The sequence below is a fragment of the Aquarana catesbeiana genome, linkage group LG01 (genome assembly GCF_042186555.1).
Source record: "Aquarana catesbeiana isolate 2022-GZ linkage group LG01, ASM4218655v1, whole genome shotgun sequence".
NCBI lineage: Eukaryota > Metazoa > Chordata > Amphibia > Anura > Ranidae > Aquarana > Aquarana catesbeiana.
In genome coordinates, this window is record NC_133324.1 from 408,024,821 (window position 1) to 408,047,775 (window position 22,955).

General features: G+C 43.2%; 1 protein-coding gene across 2 annotated transcripts in view; it reads left to right on the forward strand.

Moving 5' to 3' along the window:
- Positions 1 to 22,955, forward strand: part of KDM4C (lysine demethylase 4C) — an 852,000-nt gene that overhangs the window by 209,897 nt on the left and 619,148 nt on the right. The gene's annotated exons all lie outside the window — the stretch shown is intronic.

Genomic DNA, 22,955 nt, shown 5'->3' on the forward strand with positions numbered 1-22,955 from the left:
AAAAATTTAAGGAGGTCTGAATACTTTCCGCCCCCACTGTATATACACACACACACACACACACACACACACACACACACACACACTCTTATTTTAAAATGTAGTAAAAATGGTGACAGTAGGGTAGTAGACAGTGTCAGCACAGCAGGGGATGTGTCAGTAGGGCAGAGGTTGGTATCCATAGAACAATGGATGGTGTCTGTCAGTAGGGCAGAAGACGGTGTCAGTAGGGGTGGATGTGCAGTGGATGCATTTGATTGTTTTTATATATATTTTTTAAATTGGTTTTTACAATATTTAGGGGCTTTGGTGAAATATCAGGAGTCTAAACGGACTCCTAACGTCTCACTTTTGAGACAGAGGAAGGGACCGATGACTGAGATTTCCCAGTACCTTTCTCTGCAACTGCACTGAACTGTTAGCCCCCGTTCACACCTATGCTAATTAGATGCGGCTTACACAGCATCTAATTCGCAGGACATTTTAAAATACATTCATATGAATGCATCTGGTTCACATATGTGTGTTGCATTCGCACTGCGCATTGCACAAAAAATGTGTGCGTTTTCTGGGCATTGCGGTGCGAATTATGAGCCACTTATCTTCTATGGGAACGCATCTGCTTCGCAGATGCATTGCGTTCTGAACATGGATTTTCTCCTTCTCCTCACTACACCTCCCCCTCCCCCCTCCCCCCTCTCCCTCCCCCTCTCTCCCTCCCCCTCTCCCTGCTCACTGATCCGGAGCTAAAACGCAGATGAACCTTTGAACAACAGATTTTTATCTTCCCAGTGAAACCTGAGCTTCAATTCGCACCGCACATGTGTGAACCCAGGCTTAATGAAGGGGAAGTGCTCTGTGCTGAGCAGCTTCCTGTTCATTCACAAACAGAATGAACACAGTGAGTGATCGGTACCAGGAGGGGCCCAGTAAATGACATTGGTGCCCAGGCAGCAGGGAGAATCTAAGCCACATGGGTGATTAGGGGGTGCCCAGGCACATCCTGTGCGCACGCCTATGCCATCTTGATTGCCTGAATAGAGGAATAGAGAAGTTCATGCCTCCCTTTTTTTTTTTTTTTTCTTTTTTTGTTCAGCCTGCTGGCTGAATGAACAAAAAAAAAAAAAAAATCTATTTGCTCTTGTGAATGGGGCTATTTGCGTTTACCCATGGGAGACTCAGTGGGCTTCCCTTCGAATAACTGAGAGCAGGAAGCCACATTGAAAGCAATGGGAGCTTGACAGCGCCCACAGCGGTTTTGGGCTGTTTGCATGTAATGCAGAAATTACTTGCAGATGATCGACTCTGGATGCAGCCTGTCTTCACAAAGGTGAATGGGGCCTTATTTTGTTGTGCTGCTGTTGTCGTCAATGGAACCTGTAAGAGCTCATGCACATGGTACTGTATTTGAAGGTAAATGGTCATACAACATAAAATATACCTGTATTTGTGGCACCCAGGAGCCCCAGTTGTTGCTTTAAAATGTATGTTACTCCTACATTTTATATTCCTGATAAGTGTCTGTGTTACCATGTAGATTATTTGTATTAAAAAGGATACTGTTCTCTTTGTATTGCTTTCTTTGTGTGAACTACCTGGTGATCCTTCCAGTCCCTGCTTTCCTATTTCAAATGATCAGTGTACCACAGTTTCTCTGCCTCCTGCTGACATGCCCCTCTGCAATCTCCACCTCCTTCTCTTCCACCTCTATGCATCTGAGAACAGAGGTCATGTGATCACTTATAAAAAAGGGTATTTAAAATATGTGTGTGTATGTGTGTGTATATATATATATATATATATGTGTGTGTGTGTGTGTGTGTGTATATATATATATATATATATATACACTACCGTTCAAAAGTTTGGGGTCACCCAAACAATTTTGTGTTTTCCATGAAAAGTCACACTTATTCACCACCATACGTTGTGAAATGAATAGAAAATAGAGTCAAGACATTGACAAGGTTAGAAATAATGATTTGTATTTGAAATAACATTGTTTTTACATCAAACTTTGCTTTCATCAAAGAATCCTCCTTTTGCAGCAATTACAGCATTGCACACCTTTGGCATTCTAGCTGTTAATTTATTGAGGTAAGCTGGAGAAATTGCACCCCACGCTTCTAGAAGCAGCTCCCACAAGTTGGATTGGTTGGATGGGCACTTCTGGCGTACCATACAGTCAAGCTGCTCCCACAACAGCTCAATGGGGTTCAGATCTGGTGACTGTGCTGGCCACTCCATTACCGATAGAATACCAGCTGCCTGCTTCTGCTGTAAATAGTTCTTGCACAATTTGGAGGTGTGTTTAGGGTCATTGTCCTGTTGTAGGATGAAATTGGCTCCAATCAAGCGCTGTCCACTGGGTATGGCATGGCGTTGCAAAATGGAGTGATAGCCTTCCTTATTCAGAATCCCTTTTACCCTGTACAAAGCTCCCACCTTACCAGCACCAAAGCAACCCCAGACCATCACATTACCTCCACCATGCTTAACAGATGGCGTCAGGCATTCTTCCAGCATCTTTTCATTTGTTCTGCGTCTCACAAACGTTCTTCTTTGTGATCCAAACACCTCAAACTTGGATTCATCCGTCCACAACACTTTTTTCCAGTCTTCCTCTGTCCAATGTCTGTGTTCTTTTGCCCATCTTAATCTTTTTCTTTTATTGGCCAGTCTCAGATATGGCTTTTTCTTTGCCACTCTGCCCTAAAGCCCAAAATCCCGCAGCCGCCTCTTCACTGTAGATGTTGACACTGGTGTTTTGCGGGTACTATTTAATGAAGATGCCAGTTGGGGACCTGTGAGGCATCTGTTTCTCAAACTAGAGACTCTAATGTGCTTATCTTCTTGCTTAGTTGTGCAACGCGGCCTCCCACTTCTTTTTCTACTCTGGGTAGAGCCTGTTTGTGCTGTCCTCTGAAGGGAGTAGTACACACCGTTGTAGGAAATCTTCAATTTCTTTGCAATTTCTCGCATGGAATAGCCTTCATTTCTAAGAACAAGAATAGACTGTCGAGTTTCAGATGAAAGTTCTCTTTTTCTGGCCATTTTGAGCGTTTAATTGACCCCACAAATGTGTTGCTCCAGAAACTCAATCTGCTCACAGGAAGGTCAGTTTTGTAGCTTCTGGAAGGAGCTAGACTGTTTTTAGATGTGTGAACATGATTGCACAAGGGTTTGCTAATCATCAATTAGCCTTCTGAGCCAATGAGCAAACACATTGTACCATTAGAACACTGGAGTGATAGTTGCTGGAAATGGGCCTCTATACACCTATGTAGATATTGCACCAAAAACTAGACATTTGCAGTTAGAATAGTCATTTACCACATTAGCAATGTATAGAGTATATTTGTTTAAAGTTAGGACTAGTTTAAAGTTAGCTTCATTTAAAAGTACAGTGTTTTTCCTTCAAAAATAAGGACATTTCAATGTGACCCCAAACTTTTGAACGGTAGTGTATATATATATATATATATATATATATATATATATCTATCTATCTCCTGTTCCAACATGACTGTGCTCCAGTGCACAAAACAAGGTACATAAAGACATGGCTGAGCGAGTTTGGGGTGGAGGAACTTGACTGGCCTCCACAGAGTCCTGACCTCGACCCGATAGAAAACCTTTGGATCAATTCGAGCGGACCCTGCGAGCCAGGCCGTCTTGTCCAACATCAGTGCCTGACCTCTCAAATGCGCTTCTAGAAGAATGGTCAAACCTTCCCACAGGCACACTCCTAAGCCTTGTGCACAGCCTTCCTAGAAGAGTTGAATCTGTTATAGCTGCAAAGGGTGGGCCAACTCAATATTGAACCCTACGGACTAAAACTGGGATGCCATTAAAGTTGTGTGAGAAGGCAGGCGTCCCAATACTTTTGGTAATATAGTGTAATTCTCTTTGAAATCCAAAATGTCTTGGTATGCTAACGCCTTAAGAGTTCCCTTCACTGGAACTAAGGAGCCAAGCCCAACCCCTGAAAAACAATCTCACACCATAATCCCTCCTCCACCAAATGATTTGGACCTGTGCACAAAGCAAGCTCCATAAAGACATGAGTGAGTTTGGGGTGGAGGAACATGACTGCCCTGCACCGTCCTGAACTCAACCAGATAGAACACCTTTGGGATGAATTGGAGCAGAGACTGCAAGCCAGCCTGCTCGTCCACAGCACCTGACCTCACAAAAGCGATTCTGGAAGAATGGTCAAACATTCCCATAGACATACTCCTAAACCTTGTGGACAGCCTTCCCAGAAGAAATTAAGCTGATATTGCTGCAAAGCGTGAGCCAACACAATATTGAACCCTATGGGCTAAGACTGAGATGCTGTTGAAGTTAATGTGGATGTAAAGGTAGGCGTCCCAATAGTTTTGGTAACATAGTGTACGCATGATCTCAGCAGTCCAGTCATTTGGACCTACAAACAGGAATGTCCACAACCACTGTGCACATGTGTAGGTGTGTAAAAAAACAATCCAAGAAGGTTGGTTGAAATCGTGATGTCCACTTTATTAAACATGAATCCACCTGATCAAAGGATAAACTCGCATAGCTGAAAGACTTCCCACCATCACTATTCAGCGTCATTATATTGTGGTTTTTACTTATTGTGTTGAGCTTCTCCTAATCAGCAGTAGGGATGAGCTTCGAGTTCGAGTCGAACTCATGTTCGACTCGAACATCGGCTGTTCGCAAGTTCGCCGAACAGCGAACACTTTGGGGTGTTCGCGGCAAATTCGAATGCCGCGGAATACCCTTTAAAAGTCTATGGGAGAAATCAAAAGTGCTAATTTTAAAGGCTTATATTCATGGTATTGTCATAAAAAGTGTTTGGGGACCTGTGTCCTGTCCCAGAGGACATGGATCAATGCAAAAAAAAAGTTTTAAAAACGGCAGTTTTTTCGGGAGCAGTGATTTTAATAATGCTTAAAGTGAAACAATAAAAGTGTAATATCCCTTTAAATTTCGTACCTGGGGGGTGTCTATAGTATGCCTGTAAAGGGGCGCATGATTCCCGTGTTTAGAACAGTCTGATAGCAAAATGACATTTCAAAGGAAAAAAAAGTCATTTAAAACTACTCGCGGCTATTAATGCATTGCCAGTCCGACAATACACATAGAAGTTCATTGATAAAAACGGCATGGGAATTCCCCACAGGGGAACCCCAAACCAAAATTAAAAAAAAAAAATTACATGGGGGGTCCCCCTAAATTCCATACCAGGCCCTTCAGGTCTGGTATGGGTATTAAGGGAAACCCCGCGCCAAAATTTAAAAAAAAAAAGGCGTTGGGTCCCCCCAAAAATCCATACCAGACCCTTATCCGAGCACGCAACCTGGCAGGCCACAGAAAAAGAGAGCGTCCCCCCCCCCCCAACCTCCTGAACCGTACCAGGCCACATGCCCTCAACATTGGGAGGGTGCTTTGGGGTATCCCCCCAAAACACCTTGTCCCCATGTTGATGAGGACAAGGGCCTCATCCCCACAACCCTGGCCGGTGGTTGTGCGGGTCTGCGGGGGGGCTTATCGGAATCTGGAAGCCCCCTTTAACAAGGGGACCCCCAGATCCCGGCCCTCCCCCCTGTGTGAAATGCTAAGGGGGTACAAAAGTACCCCTACCATTTCACTAAAAAACTGTCAAAAATGTTAAAAATGACGAGACAGTTTTTGACAATTCCTTTATTTAAATGCTTCTTCTTTCTTTCTTCTATCTTCTATCTTCCTTCGGTTTCTTCCTCCATCTTCTTCTTCTTCTGGTTCTTCTGGCTCTTCTGGTTCTTCCTCCGGTGTTCTCGTCCAGCATCTCCTCCGCGGCGTCTGCGCCTTCTTCCCTTCTCCTCCTCGGTCCGCTCCGCATCCATGATGGCATGGAGGGAGGCTCCCGCTCTTCTCTTCATCTTCTTCTCTTCTTCTCTTCTTCATCTTCTTCTCTTCTTCATCTTCTTCTCCGGGCCGCTCCGCATCCATGGTGGCATGGAGGGAGGCTCCCGCTGTGTGACGCTTCTCCTCTTCTGACGGTTCTTAGAAAAAGGGGGGGCGGGGTCACCGGGTGGCCCCCCGTTATTTAAGAACCGTCAGAAGAGGAGAAGCGTCACACAGCGGAAGCCTCCCTCCATGCCACCATGGATGCAGAGCGGCGTAGAGAAGAAGATGAAGAGGAGAAGAGCGGGAGCCTCCCTCAATGCCATGATGGATGCGGAGCGGCCCGAGGAGAAGAAGGGAAGAAGACGCTGCAGAGGAGATGCTGGACGAGAACACCGGAGGAAGAGCCAGAAGAACCAGAAGAAGAAGATGGAGGAAGAAACCGAAGGAAGATAGAAGAAAGAAGAAGCATTTAAATAAAGGAATTGTCAAAAACTGTCTCTTGTAATTTTTGGCAGTTCTTTAGTGAAATGGTAGGGGTACTTTTGTACCCCCTTACCATTTCACACAGGGGGGAGGGCCGGGATCTGGGGCCCCCTTGTCAAAGGGGGCTTCCAGATTCCAATTAGCCTCCCGCCCGCAGACCCCCACAACCACCGGCCAGGGTTGTGGGGATGAGGCCCTTGTCCTCATCAACATGGGGACAAGGCGTTTTGGGGGGCTACCCCAAAGCACCCTCCCAATGTTGAGGGCATGTGGCCTGGTACGGTTCAGGAGGTTGGGGGGGGCGCTCTCGTCCCCCCCTCTTTTCCTGCGGCCTGCCAGGTTGCATGCTCGGATAAGGGTCTGGTATGGATTTTGGGGGGACCCCACGCCGTTTTTTTTTTTAATTTTGGCGCGGGGTTCCCCTTAAAATCCATACCACACCTGAACGGTCTGGTATGGAATTTAGGGGGACCCCCCACGTCATTTTTTTTTTTTTTTTTAAACTTTGGCCGGAGTTCCCCTTAATATGCATACCAGACCTGAAGGGCCTGGTATGGAATTTAGGGGGATCCCCCCACGTTATATTTTTTTTTTAAATTTTGGTTTAGGGTTCCCCTGTGGGGAATTCCCATGCCATTTTTATCAATGAACTTCTATGTGTATTGTCGGACCGGCAATGCAATAGCCGCGGGTAGTTTTAAATGACTTTTTTCCTTTGAAATGTCATTTTGCTGTCAGACTGTTCTAAACACGGGAACCATGCGCCCCTTTACAGGCATACTATAGACACCCCCCAGGTATGAAATTTAAAGGGATATTACACTTTTATTGTTTCACTTTAAGCATTATTAAAATCACTGCTCCCGAAAAAACGGCCGTTTTTAAAACTTTTTTTGCATTGATCCATGTCCCCTGGGGCAGGACCCAGGTCCCCAAACACTTTTTATGACAATAACTTGCATATAAGCCTTTAAAATTAGCACTTTTGATTATTCATGTTCGTGTCCCATAGACTTTAACGGTGTTAGCGTTTTCAAACAAATTTTTGGCCTGTTCGCATGTTCTGGTGCGAACCGAACGGGGGGTGTTCGGCTCATCCCTAAACAGCAGTAATTATTGTTGCAGTTTTGTAAACTTTTTAGGTATTGTATGTTAATAATAAAAATGTTGAGCTGGTCAGATGAGCATATTGTTCTCCACATCTATATTTTTTCAGTGGTCATTCAGTTTTAAATTAACCTGCCACCAGTCACCGCAATTGTTCGGGCCTTGATTACAAATCCATGGGAAGAAAGCAAATTAAATAGACTTTCCTTTCTTCATTGATTCTAATTTAAACTATAATTCTTTTAACGTAGCATAAATCCATTGATTTGAAAAGTTTGATAGTTTCTTGCAAATCAATTTGCTTGGAATGAAAATGCATTCCTTTTTTCCCATGATAAGTGTTGTATGTGGCTTTTGTGTGGGCTTCCTTTGCTAGTAGGCATTTCCCTCGGCTAGGCACAGACAGATGTCTATCAAAGAAAGACGAGCAGGATAATCTCTTTACCAGGACTCATTGTTGTTTCTCATGTAGCTTACCTGGTGCACTGAAGTGGCACAGGTCAAGTAAACGTGGAAAGTATTTTGAAGGAGCCCTATGCTTCGTGAACATGGTGAAAACAGACCTTGCAAAAAATACGCAATCGCGTCCATAAAAAAGAAAAAAAAAACCCAAAACAGTAGTTTTGCTTGCATATGTTGGACTGATGGAAGTAGAGCTTTGCCTGTTAACTAAACTAGGGCCTCTTGCACACTGCAGTGCTGAAAAAGCTCAATACAGCTTTTTTTTTTTTTTTTTTTTTTTTTTTTTACTAGTCAAAAATGCAGCCAATTGTTTACAATGTGCCTGTACACATGGGTGCATAAACAAGCGCTGCGTATTCTTGAGTTAAAAAAAAAAAAAAAAGTAAACGTTCTCAATCAGTATTTTGCGCTGTGCAGTACTTGCAAATGCGTGCAAATACTAAAACCTAGTGAATGTAAATTCTGGTGCGGTGGTCAGGATGGTTGCAATATAAGCGCTACCCCGAAAATTAGCCCTAGTGGTTGTAAAATCCTATAATCCACTCAATTACAGTATTATATATATATGTACAATGTGTGTGTGTGTTTCTGGAATACAATTTGTGCCAAATACCTTTGTGTTACAGTGTCTTTTGGTGCTCACCTGACCTCCCGCTCCTCTCCTCCCGGCTGTCAGCGGGGGATCTGGCGCCCCTCCCTCAGAGCAGTGCTCGGAGCAAGTTAAGAGCTCACGTGAGCACTCGGCAGCACTGTAACAAAGATATTTGGCACAATAATATTATTATTCATGCTGGGGACTCCTAAATTCATAAGGCTGAATGCTAATGACTCCTGAGCTGACAGGCAGGGAGGGAGAGCAAATACAGGGGGCACAGGAACTGGCAAATGCACATTACATGATAAGACCTACCCTGAAAATATGCTCTACTGTGTCTTGTGGCTAAAATTATTATAAGATCCGGTCTTATTTTCAGGGAAACCCGGTATAGGAATTATGCACTCATAGCCATGTATGTATATAATTACAAGCTGTAAATAGACGTAAGATTTTTTTTTTTTAAAACCTTGAAGCTGAACTTCAGGTAGAGGATAAAAAAAAAAAAAATACCTAGATAGGTATTCAATAAGAAACCATAAAATAAATGTTGTTGCATCTAGTGTAAATGGATAAATTCGATTGGAAATTGCCCATTCTTCAACTAGATACAGTGTTTTCTTTGTTTTTTTTTTTTGTTTTTTTTTTTTTTTTTTTCCATTCAAACCAGTGGACTGAACTGACCCCCCCCCCCCCCAAAAAAAAAAAAAAAAAAAAAAAGAAAAGACGTGCTCCGATGTTAGTATAGCGATCTCCCTCCCCGCCGAGCGGTTGTGTTTTGACAGGGGGACTGTCTCCCCATCAGAACACACTTGCTTGGAGCTCTTATTGGATGCTGACCGCCAGATTTTTTTCAGTCATGCCCCTTCAACAGAAGCCAGACAGGCTGCCGTACACACAGGTTGAATGTTGGCCGATTTTTCTTTTGAATTGGCTGATATTCGGCCTGTGTGTACGGGGGCTTTAGTTTCGAAGTGGTAAAACATTGTATGAATGCTATTATGGTCAAGAAAAAAATGACAACTATTTTGTCAGACTCCCATGATAAATTTCTTCCAAGTTTGACAGCCCTGGATAGCACACGCCCATCCTTCGCGTTTTGGCCATCTTCTGTGTCATCTGACACTGCTTGGTATGTAGACCCCTAAAACCTACCTTCCCTTCGTTTCTCCCTGACCTTTATTCATTACTGGTTCTTAACTGGTTTGTAAACCTCTTCCTTTTCACTTTTATTTTCTGTGATCTAACTTTGCACCAACCAACATGGCCCTATGACCAATCTTGGTTTAGACAGCTGTTGGTCTTGATGTGTAGAGCGAACATGTCATTGCTCTTTGACTTGTTACTTATCATGATCTCATGGACTTTGGTCCTTCTGACTTTAATGGAACTTTATTGTTGTGTTCCCGCTGATTATACACCTTTTAATGGTCACTGGTCTTACCGTTGGTGCCTTTTGTGTACAATGTTGTGTCTATTAAGACAAAAATTTTTTTTATATTTTCTTATCGGATTTCATTTATCAGATTTCATTTATCAGATTTCATGTTTTTGTTCTCTGACAAACGTCTCTGTGAAGTGTGCTGCCAATAAAACATTTGTAAAAGAAAAAAAAACACACCTTGAGCACCTTTCTTTTGCTCTTCTCATTGAGACGTGGGAAGGATTAGCTGAATCGCACATACACCAATCAGCCATAACTTTATGACCAGCCACCTGTTATTGCGCAAGTACCCCTTTTGCTGCTAAAACAAATTCTTGAAATTTGCGAGTGTAATCTCCATTGCTTCGGACTTGTTTTTGCAGCACATCCCCACATACTCGATTGGATTAAGATCGGAAGGATTTGAAAGCCAAGTCCACACATTTGAACTTGTTGTGTACCACAAACCATTCTTAAACCATTTTTACAGTGTGGCAGGGGAAAATTATCCTCCTAAAAGTAGCCACTGCCGTTAGGGAATACCGTTTCTGTGAAGGCAACAATGTTTAGGTAGTACGTGTCAAGTAACATCCACCTGGATGGCAAAGGTTTCCCAGCAGAATATTGCCCAAAGTATCACACTTTCTTCGCCGGCTTGCCTTCTTCCATACTGCATCCTGGTGCCATCTCTTCCCCAGGTATGCAATGTAGGTGTAAAAAAACAAAAAAAAAAGTGATTTATCAGACCAGGCCACCTTCTTCCATTGTCTAGTCCTGATGCTCATGTGCCCATAAAGGCACTTTTGGATGTGGACATGTGTCAGCATGGGCGCGCTGAGCAGTCTTTGGCTATGCAGCCCCCTACACATCAAAGTGTTATGCACATTTTTTTCTGCTTTCAACACATCAACTTCAGAGACAACACGTTTACTTGCTGCCTTATATATTCCATTTACTTTCAGATGCCATTGTAACAATATAATCAATGTTACTCACTTTACCTGTCAGTGGTCATAAAGTTCAGACTGATCGGTGTATGTTTTCTAACAGAAATCACATAGCTACAACCTTTTATGACTACAGTATATCTGATTTAATTTTGTACTCTGGGAATTCTATGTATTTCCCATCTGCTCATATCTGGCCAAACATCTGCAATAAGTGATAAGGACTGAGGAATAATATGGCATTTATGACCACTGTAAGCAATTATTGCATATATTTTTCAACATGTGGGCACTGCAAACACTTGCCATAGGGAGAGAAATCCTAGGGAACACTGTGGGGTTGATGTAATAAAAGCAAACAGGCTGTTCACTTTCAAGGAGAGTTGCACTTTGCATAACAACTTTTCCACCCAGAACTTAGTGAGTGAGATGAAGCTTTGCTGAAGTCCATCATAAGAACTTTTCCACCCAGAGCTCATTAACTGATTTTATAACCTATGAGCAGGATCACATTGCTTGAACGCACTGTTTAAAGAAATGCACCACACGTTTAGCATGTAGTTTAGGACTAGAACCTGGGGCAATGATCTAGGGGCTATAGTGTAAGTTTGAATAAATAAAGTTTGTTTGAATAAAAAAGAGCGACCAGGCAGCTTAAGCTGGCCATACACTGTTCTTTTTTTTTTTTCAGCCAGCGGGATTAACGAAAAGAAGTTGACAGGTTTTCTCCATTCACAAAATTAGGTGGATGAAGGTGTCCTCCCTACCAGGACATTGTAATCTATCAGCGGTTGTGACCACTGATCAAGAAACATTTTCCTAACTATACTCTTGATAATAATTAATTTTTTTTTTTTAATTATCTGAGATCATCTTATATTAACCTGGTCTACGTTGGTTTTAGCCTCTGTTATACAATGTATGACACAATCTTTTGAGTAGTTAGATCCATGCTAAAATTGTTTTAGTTAAACTACTTTTAGTTTATGTTGGAACTACAACTCAATATTATTACCATATATGTGATCTTTTCTTTTGCTGCCACCATATGTACTTATGTATACTAATTATTAAAATTCAATAAACAAATTTGACAAGAAGAGAAACATTTTTTTTTCCAACATATGCTTTCAAATAAGTTGATCAAATGATTGGCTTTTGATGAGCGAGGACTGCCATAATCTTAATCAAAATTTGATCGGTGTATGGCGAGCTTTAAATAACAATCACTATTGTTTTCCCTGGCTCTGGGGTTGTGTCCATATGGCTTCCCCTCCCTTCCTCATTGCCTTAGGCTGGATTCACACCTATGCAGTTTTAGTGCATTTTGCAGATTTGCACTACAGTCCATTTAACATGGTTTACTATGGAACACATTCTGTAGTGCAAATCTGCAAAATGCGAAAAGCACTAAAAATGCATAGGTGTGAATCCAACCTTAAACAGGAGCACTTATGTGAGTGGAATGTTCCAGTTTAGGGATGTAACTGGCCTAAAAGACATGGTCAGATCATCATAACTGTTCTGTAATGTCTTTGGCTTGATTCTTAAAGTAGAGGAAGTCGCTGCCTTAACCACTTCACACCAAATCCCGTATCTGTACGTCATTTGGTTGATACACGGGATGGTGCCTGCAGCTGCCGTTTTTTTAGAGCTAGCGGTCGGCTATCTCATGATAACTGATGTGGCTAATGAGCCACTTCTCTGTTATAGAGAGCGGAAGGGAACATCCAGACCGCATTCCGCCGCTATCCCGGGGTCCTCCCGTCCCATGGGAGACCGGAGCGACCACCTGCTGCGGCCGCAGGCTGTGTGGAGTCCCGAACTAAGCAGTTATTGGCTTTGATCAGGTCTTCGTAAAAACCTGGAAGCGGCGTCACAACATCGCTTTTGGTTTACTCAGCTGCCAATGGCACTGATTTTGAAAGTCTGTATTCCAGAATGTAAATTGTAGGCGTTTTGAATGCTTTGAAGTGCAAAGGAGGGATTTTGGGGTCTTTTAGACCCCTGATCCCAACATAAATAGTATCTGTCACTGCCCATTACTGTTACAAGGGATGTTTACATTCCTTGTGATGTCCATAAAAGTGATCTAATTTATTTATTTATTTTTTAAGGGACAGTGTTTTTTTTTTTTTTAAAACGCTCCCGTGCTCACGCACTAAAGAAGCGCAAACGTAAGTCTCACTTGCAATTGTAAACAGTGTTCAAATCACACATGTGGGGTATCGGCGCTATCGTTGGAGCAAGAGCAATAATTCTAGCAAAAGCCCTCCTCTGCAACTCGAAGCAGGTAACCGTTAAAGTTAAACGTCACCTATGGAGATTTTTAAGTACCGTAATTTGTCGCCATTCCATAAGTGCGTGCAATTTTAAAGCGCAACAAGTTAGGTATCTGTGTACTCGGTGTAACATAATCTTTTACAATATGCAAAAAATATTGGGCTAACTTTACGGTTTTCTTCTTTTTTTTTTTTTTTTATTCAAAATGTGTATTTTTTCCCGAACAATTGCATTTGAAAGACGCAAATACCGCATGACATAAAATATTGCAACAACCGCCATGTTATTCTCTAGGGTCTTTGTTAAAAATTTTATATATATATATATATATATATATATATATATATATATATATATATATATATAAAAAATGTTTGGGGGTTATAGGTAATGTTATAGCAAAAAAATACTGATTTTAACTTGTAAGCAACAAGTGACAAAAATAGGCTTTGCCCAAGAGTGGTTAAAGTAGACCTGTTACGAAAGCAATATGATGGCTGCTATTGCTGAACTCCTAAAAAATATTTGCTCTGTCTTTAATGCTGACGTTCTATAACTAACTACTGGGGTCTCGTTTCTTCTGACACAGTGAATTCACTTGCTGCATGCTTGTGTTTAAGGCTAACTTTACCTTTTTTATACCAAGTTACATGTCACACTCCTATTTAAATCACAACTTCCACCCGTACAGCCACCTCATACATTCACAGTTCTGACATGTCCTGTCTGGCACCGCGACAGGGGGACTTGTAGTTTTCAAAGGGACACAAGTGTAATGATCACCATACGTGTGGTCCATGGACTCTTCCTGCAACTCAGTAACTGAAAGTCTGTACCTTTGAATTCACATAGAGCTGGAGGAAGAGTCTTTGCATTGCACCAGTGATCAACTGACCATGGTTGCAATGCTTTAAAGGTTCATTTGCAAAAAAATAACAAATACACTTTTTTTTTTTTGCTTCAAGTATGGTGCATTTTATATATTTTGTAGACCTAGCCTTTAGGGTCAGATCACATTTCTTTCATAATGCCTTAACTTCTTTATACTGCTGGTAGCTTGGTGCTTGGTGTTACAGCTAAAATAGTATGCACAATCAATGGACATAATAGCAGTGGTCACTTTTGCTTTGTGTTCTGCTTTGATATGCATATTTATGGCTATTATAGTGTTGTAAATTTAAAAGCATTCTTTCTCATTTAACATTCCCCGGTACACTTTTCCAAAGCATGCATTTAAATAATATTTCTGACTCCTCTGAAGTCCCTCATCATTGCTTATGCACATGAAATGTGTATTGAGGTGGAATACATTTTTCTGATGTTGGAATAAATTGTTGCAGAATGCAGACATAAATTGTTCTTTTATCAACTAAAATTGGTTTATTTCATTTATTAATATACTTTATTGCTTGTTTACATATATTACACCTTGATGTAGAGTAATAAAGAAGGATGTAAATATTTAGTGTGCAAAAACAATGCTGCTCTCTTTAATTTAATAGGCGTTCCATAAATTAAAATTTTGCTAATGATTTATTGTCTATAAAGTGGTTCTAAAGATAAAGGATTTTTCCCTCATACATTGTATGCACACAGCGCACAGCCAGTGAGGAGAGCATGGAGGGTGCAAAGCTCAGGAGTAAGCCTGCACAAGTGCCCCCATAGCAGGTGTCTTGCAATGGGGGGGGGGGGGGGGGGCTCGGCAGTTGGGAGGAGACTGGAGCGCTGGTGGGGGACCCCAGAAGAGGAGTTTCAGGGCTGCTCTGTGCAAAATCATTACGCAGAGCAAATTAGTATAACATGTTTGTTATTTAAAACAAAACAAAATATAGAATATATCCCTACTCCATACTTTAAATATAAAAAAAAAAGTGCACAAACACCAAATTTTAAACCATTGCATAAACCCAAACTAATGCAACTGCAGTATTACCCCACCCAAAATTTCCCTATATAATACTAATTTTAATCACCACTGCAGCACTATAAATATAACTATTCTTATCAAACTCTTATTTTCAAAGAGTGATTATGTGTGCACATTTTCAACTTTAAAATGTCAAGTATTCTCAAACATAGAATAAAATTCATGAAATAAGTCCACTTTATTGAATAAACAAACATCCAATCGTCACTTAAAGTGTTTGTTACCCCAACACTTTTTATATTATTTATGTGCCTGCTGTACCATGTACTTGGATAATAAAGGAAGAAATAGAAAGATAACGGGATACTTTATGTGAAATCCCTGGTGTTCCTGCCAGTCCCTTTGCTTTCCTATTAAAAACTGAGCACACTAAGCAGGAGAGCACATTGTGGTCAGTTCTCTAGCTATACTGGGAACTCTGTGTACTCTCCTCTAATGATCAGGTGTGTCCTGACACGCCCCTGCTGCATAGCAATTCACTGAGAAGCTCAGTGTGCTGTTGCTTCTCCTCCCCCCAACTCTTTTATGCAGAGGAGAACAGAGGGAACAGAGAAAATATGATCACTTATAAAAAAGGGAAAAAAGGTATTATGTTGTTTTTGGTTTTTTTTTTTTTTTCTTAATATATCTATACAAAAATGTTTTGTCTTTCTTTTCTATTTTAACCACTTCAGCCCCGGAAGAATTTACCCCGTTCCTGACCAGAGCACTTTTTGCGGTTCGGCACTGTGACGCTTTAACTGACAATTGCGCGGTCGTGTGACGTTGTACCCAAATAAAATTGACGTCCTTTTTTTCCCACAAATAGAGCTTTCTTTTGGTGGTATTTGATCGCCTCTGCGGTTTTTATTTTTTGCGCTATGAACAAAAAAAGCGACAATTTTGAAAAAAAGCAATTTCTTTATCGTACATCATAGGACACAGAGCCTTCAGTATTTACTTAGTGGGTTATAGCTACCTTCAGGTGTTGATACTGGCACACCCAATACAGGTAGTTGACTCCCCTTTATAACCCCTCCTCCTTCCAGGAGTACCTCAGTTTTTTCGCCATTGTCTAAAGGTGTTGGCACGAGTGAAGATGTGCTCTGCGGAGCTCCAGGAGGGATCCATGCTGGATTTAAAAAGCCTCCACAACCGGATCCATCCCACCACTGCAGCTCCAGGATGGTACCCGGGCCTCGCATAGAAGAACAAGGTTTTGCCTGTAACGCTCCTCTTTGAGGGCTGGGATCCTAGGAACCAGGACTCTTTTTGGTCTTGCTACATTACCTAAAGCTGTCCTGAGGGGTGTGCTATACATAGTCCAAAGGAGTGGAACCCCTATTAAAAGGGCCCCGGTCTTTGAAGGTTTAAATACACTGCCCGCCGTGATGGGTGATGTTTGGATCTGTCTGTTTACAGCAGTATCCTGCAGCGAGGAAAAGGTAAGAGGAAAGCACAGGAACTGCAAAGTCCACCTATGACTTTTCTTTCAATTACATTGTAAAATGCCTTAAAAACTCCTCTAGAGGGAGTAATAGTGTATAGACCCTGTTTAAATCTGTGCTAATACAGCGTGTGTCTCAGCAGCTGGGGGGGGGGGGGGGGTCTCCTCTCCCCCCTAAATGGGGAAACTGAGTGGATAGGGATACATGTTATGTTTAAACAAGCATAAATCTGAAAAGCTGATGAAAAGGCTGTGTAAATCCCCTTCCCCTCCCCCACCTCCCCTCTCCCCTCCCCCCCCTCCCCTCTCCCCTCCCCCCCCTCCCCTCTCCCCTCCCCCCTCCCTCACCTACCCTCCCCCCTCCCTCCCTCCCCTCCTCCCTCCCCTCCTCCCTCCCCTCCTCCCTCCCCTCCCCTCTCCCTCACCTCCCCTCCCCTCTCCCTCACCTCCCCTCCCCTCCCCTCTCCCTCCCCTCCCCTCTCCCTCCCCTCCCCTCTCCCTCCCCTCCCCTCTCCCTCACCTCCCCCTCACCTCCCCTCTCCCTCACCTCCCCTCTCCCTCACCTCCCCTTCCTTCCCTCACCTCCCCTCCCCTCTCCCTCACTTCCCCTCCCCTCTCCCTCACTTCCCCTCCCCTCTCCCTCACTTCCCCTCCCCTCTCCCTCACTTCCCCTCCCCTCTCCCTCACTTCCCCTCCCCTCTCCCTCACTTCCCCTCCCCTCTCCCTCACTTCCCCTCCCCTCCCCTCTCCCTCACCTCCCCTCCCCTCTGAGGTGACTCTTGCTAAAGCACAGGAAAGGGTGTGGCGCATAGACAGTCAGGCTCACACCTGAAAAAGCTTAAAGCTGATATTCTGGGAAACAGACACTGTCTATCAGAGCAGCTGAAGCAAGGCTGCCACAGGACACAGAAGCGCTGGTGCATGTGAGGGGTTTACACAGGCATTTGCAGTACAGGAAAAAAAACTTATTGTTTAGCATTAGATCATTCTATGCTACCACTGTTTTTCCTACTATTGTTCAAGTAAATAGAACAGTTCTTAGAGTACCTTTTGCTCTTTGCGCTTTGCACTATGGCTTCAAGGCTAACTACTAAGGCACCAAAACCACCCCCAGGCGCTGGGAACTCCAGTCATGCCTCCACATTGTCATCCTCTTTGGAGATACCTGACATGGCAAGCCAGGGTGAGTCATTGGAAGCAATTGGTGGTGCAACTGCTTCTTACACTTCAGCCCCTGTATACATGACCGAAGATGCATTTTCCTCTGCCCTGCAGGGCTTAGAAGGAAGATTAGCGGCTTTAATCGCATCCTCCATTAAAGGGGATAAGAAGCGTGCTAGATCCCTCTCTCCACCTTCAAACCCCTTACCAAGTTTCAGCTTAACAATCTGTCGTACAAATCCTTATGAACATGGTTCGCTCCACTTTCATTCTACCCCTGAGTCTGGTTTCTTCTTTGGGTTCCTTGAAACCTTCACAACCAGTGCATGCGTTTCCAGTCCACACATTACTAGAGAAGCTTATTTATACCGAATGGGATCATCCGGGTAAGCATTTTCTCCCTCCAAAGAGATTCTTAGTTCTCTATCCTATGGAGGAAAAATTCACCAAAAAATGTAAATTGCCAGCAGTAGATGCTGCGATTTTCCAGTGTAAATAAAAGTTTAACTTGTCCAGTGGACAATGCACAAATGCTAAAGGATCCAACAGATAAAAAGTTGGAATTCCTGTAAAATCCTCTTTTTTCTTTAGCAGGTACTGTTGCTCAGCCTGCAATTGCAGCTATAGGCATCTGTCAGTCCTTAAAAGACTAGTTCACAGAGGCCCTTAACGAGCTCCCTACACAACAGGCCAGTGAGTTGGCCGATTTACCAAAAGCATTATGTTTTGCCATAGATGTTATAAAGGATTCTATTCACCAGGCGTCTCGCCTTGCACTTGTGCTAGTACACATGCGTAGGACCCTTTGGCTAAAGGGTTGGTCTGCCGAAGCACCCTGCGGAAACCTACTGTCTAGTTTCCCATTTTATGGGGAACGACTATTTGGCAATGATTTGGATAAATATATCCAGACAATTTCCAGTGGAAAAAGTACACTCTTGCCAGTCAAAAAAAAGTATAAACGTCCTTCATTTAAACGGACTCTCTCTCCTGCGCCAAGCGCATCCGCCTCTAAGCAGTGGCAACGGCTTCCACCGTCACGCAGGGTCAGGCCCAGGCTCAAAGGAAGACCTGGACCCGCAAGTCTACAAAGCAGAATACTAAGACCTCTTCATGAAGAGGCGTCTCCCCTCACCAAGGTGGGGGGAAGACTTCTACATTTCGCAGAAGTCTGGCAGAGGGAAACTCAGGACAGATGGGCTCTCTCTACAGTGACTCTAGGATACAAACTAGAGTTTCGGGAGTTTCCACCATCTCACTTTCTGAGATCAAATGTTCCCAAGGATCCAAGGCAAAGACAATCCATGTTTCAAGCATTAGACCGATTATTAAATCAAGGGGTAATCATACAGATCCCCACAGCAGAACGAGGTTTAGGTTTCTATACCTGTTTACGGTACCAAAACCGAATGGAGATATCTGGCCCATTCTGGATCTAAACAATCTAAATAGGTTCCTAAAAATTTGCTCATTTCGAATGGAGTCGATCAGGTCAGTGGTCTCCATCCTACAAGGCAGAGAACTTCTGGCGTCCATCGACATCAGGGACGCATATCTGCATGTCCATATATTTCCCGCTCACCAAAGGTTTCTGCGATTTGAAGTGGAACAACGGCACTTTCAGTTCGCGGCCTTAAACTTCGGGCTAGCCACAACACCACGGGTATTCACAAAAATACTGGCCCCACCTCTAGCCAGGTTGAGGGCACAGGGCATAACGGTGTTGGCGTACCTAGACGATCTATTGTTAATAGACCAGTCAGTGACTCGCTTAAGTCAAATCTTACGCATTACAACCAGTTACCTGGAAAGTCTCGGTTGGATCCTCAACCTAGAGAAGTCTTCCTTAAAACCAGTAAGAAGGCTGGATTACTTAGGCCTGATCATAGATACAGCCCAGAAAAGGGTGTTCTTGCCTCCAGCAAAGATCAGCTCCATACAAGAACTGGTACGGATGGTCAGGTCAAAAGCAAATCCTTCAATTCGCCTTTGCATGAGGTTGTTAGGAGAGATGGTAGCTTCATTTGAAGCAGTCCCCTATGCCCAGTTCCATTCAAGACTGTTGCAAAACAGAATCCTTTCTGCTTGGAACAAGACGATCCAAGCTTTGGACTTACCAATGCGGCTGTCCCCAAGAGTGTCTCAAAGCCTCAGTTGGTGGTTACGAAGCCAGAATTTGCTGAAGGGGAAATCCTTCAGACCAATAATCTGGAAAGTAGTAACGACAGATGCCAGCCTCTCAGGCTGGGGAGCGGTACTAGAGGAGACGACTGTCCAGGGACTGTGGTCAAAACTCGAAAGAGCCCTGCCCATCAACATCCTAGAGATTCAGACAGTGTATCTGGCTCTGAAAACCTGGACCACCAGGTTAAAAAAGAATTGTCCAGTCCGGATTCAATTTGACAATTCCTCGGCTCTGGCCTATATCAATCACCAAGGGGGCACCAAGAGTCTCTCCGCTCAGAGAGAAGTGAACCATATCCTAACTTGGGCAGAAAGGAATGTCCCTTCCCTATCTGCAGTTTTCATTCTGGGAGTAGAAAATTGGCAGGCGGACTATCTAAGTCGCCAGCAGTTATTCCCAGGGGATTAGTCTCTTCACCCCGAAGTGTTTCGGGCTGTTTGCAATTTTTTTCGTCAGTTTAGGCTGATATGTATTCTTCTACATATTTTTGGTAAAAAAAATCGCAATAAGCGTATATTGATTGGTTTGCGCAAAATTTATAGCGTCTACAAAATAGGGGATAGTTTTATGGCATTTTATTATTTTTTTTTATTAGTAATGTCGACGATCTGCGATTTTTATCGTGACTGCGGACACATCGGACATTTTTGACACTATTTTGGGACCATTGTCATTTATACAGCAATCAGTGCTATAAAAATGCATTGATTACTGTGTAAATGACACTGGCAGTTAAGGGGTTAAATGTGTCCTAGGGAGTGATTCTAACTGTGAGGGGGCTGGACTTCAACACACAGGACAGTGATCACTGCTCTCGATGACGGAGAGCTGTGATCACTGTCCTGTTACTAGGTTTACAAAAGTATCTCCCCGTTCTTCCTCTCCGTGACACGATCACGGGCACCCGGCAGACATCAAGTCCACGGGACCCGCGGTCATGGTTACTGCAGCGAGACTGCAGCGGGCACTCGCGACAACGCTTCTTAAAGGAGATGTACCCGTATGCCCTTTTGCCTGCCAGTGCCATTCTGCCAACGTTCATCGGCGTGCACTGGTCGGCAAGCGGTTAAACCGAGTGGGTTGTTTTACAAGGTGATAGTTTACAATCACTTTAAAGCCAAGCTCCACCCAAAAGGGGAAGCTCTACTTATCTGCCACCTCCCCCCTTCACTGCCACATTCGGCACATTTTAGGGGGGAGCAGGTACCTGGTTTTGACAGGTACCCGCTTCCACTTCTGGCTCAGTTCGGCATGGCAAAGTGAGCTGAAAGTTCAGTCCTCCCTCTTCAGTGCCCATTCACAGAGCGCAGTGCAATTCGCACATGCGTAGTAGGAAACCATCCGTGAAAACCGCAAGGCTTCGCTGCCAGTTTCCCTTAGCCAAGATGGCGGCACCAGCGTCCGAGAGCCGATTCAAGAATCTGCTTGGGTAAGGACACCGCTGGATGCCTGGACAGGTAGGTGCCCTAATAGTAAAAGTCAGCAGCTACAATATTTGTAGCTGCTGACTAATATTTTTTTTGGGGGGGTGGGGGGGGGGGGCTTCACTTTAATCTTTGCTCAGTGTGCTGTGATTTCCCCACATTTTAAATCTGTGCTTGAAGGGGTTGTAAACCCTCGTGTTTTTTTCACCTTAATGCATCACAGAACACCACTTCTTTTTTAAGCACAGATTTAAAGTGTGAAAAAAAAGCACTGAAGAAGATTGGATGTTCATTTATTCAATGAAGTGGACTTCTTTCATGAACTTTATTCTATGTTTGAGAAAACCTGACCTTTTATGTTGAATACATGCACAGATAATCACTGTATGACCATATATGATTTTGTTTGTTGAGTTTGATGAGGTTAGTCATATAGCACTGCACAGTGGTGATTGATATTGGTATTCATCATATAGTAAAAAAAAAAAATCCTTTAAAATCACTTTAAAGCATAATAAAGCCCATGAACAGAAATTTAAAAATATTGTATCTTACCAATCCTTAGATATAGTGGCTGCATTAGTTACCTTTTTTTATTAGCTAAGAACTTTTTTAGCAACTAACAAAATACCTGATGCTCTTGCCAGTATAGTGTGCTTATTTGTTATTTCCTATGCAAGGTATTGGAGGAAAAAGCAATGTTATCTATCTTGCATAAACTACTAATCCCATCACCCCCATGTAAAGAAGATAAACAAAGACAGATGTGTATTGAGTCCTGCGCTTGGGTGACAACCATAGCTCCTCCCAAACGTACAGTGGAGGAATGGGCAGAGCCACTCAGGGCAGGGAGTGAATTTATCACAGGATTTCCAGAGGAAAACTAAGAAAAAAGTCTGAAAAATATACTTTTTATGATTTAGTGCTCAGATACAATTTAAAGTGATTGTAAAGTCTTGTTGTTAGTTATTAAAAAAAAACAAAAAAAAACTGTTATACTTACCCCCTCTGTGCAGTTGGTTTTGCACAGGGCAGCCCCGATCCTCCTCTTCTCGGGTCCCTCTTTGCTGCTCCTGACCCCTCCCTCCTATTTAGTGCCCTCATAGCCAGCAGCTTGCTATGGGGGCACACGAGCTGCAGCTCTGTGTGTCCATTCAGACACAGAGCTGCCATTCGGCCCCTCTCCCTCTCTTTCCTGATTGGCTAGCTGACTTTGACAGCCATGGGAGCCATTGGCGCCACTGCTGTGTCTCAGCCAATCAGGAGGGAGGGTCAGGGATGGCCGAGGGACTCGTGGGCATCGCTGGACAAAGATGGGGCTCAGGCAAGTATGAGGGGGTGCTGGGGAGGTTGCTACACACAGGTTTTTTTATCTTCATGCATAGAATGCATGAAGATAAAAAACCTTCTGCCTTTACAACTCCTTTAAAGGACTGCAAGTGTTGAATTTCTAGAGATCCCACTTAGAATGGACTTGGCCCTTACACCTGCATTTTTCACACAAAGAATATGAAAACTCTCTTGTGTTATGAGGTCCCTCAATGTAGCTGTTTTGAGAAGTTCCAACTTTGCAGCTGCTGGGTATTTTCAGCAAAGAGATTAAAAAGTACAGACTGGTCCATAAGGTTCACACCGCAAAGCGTCAACCGTTTGCT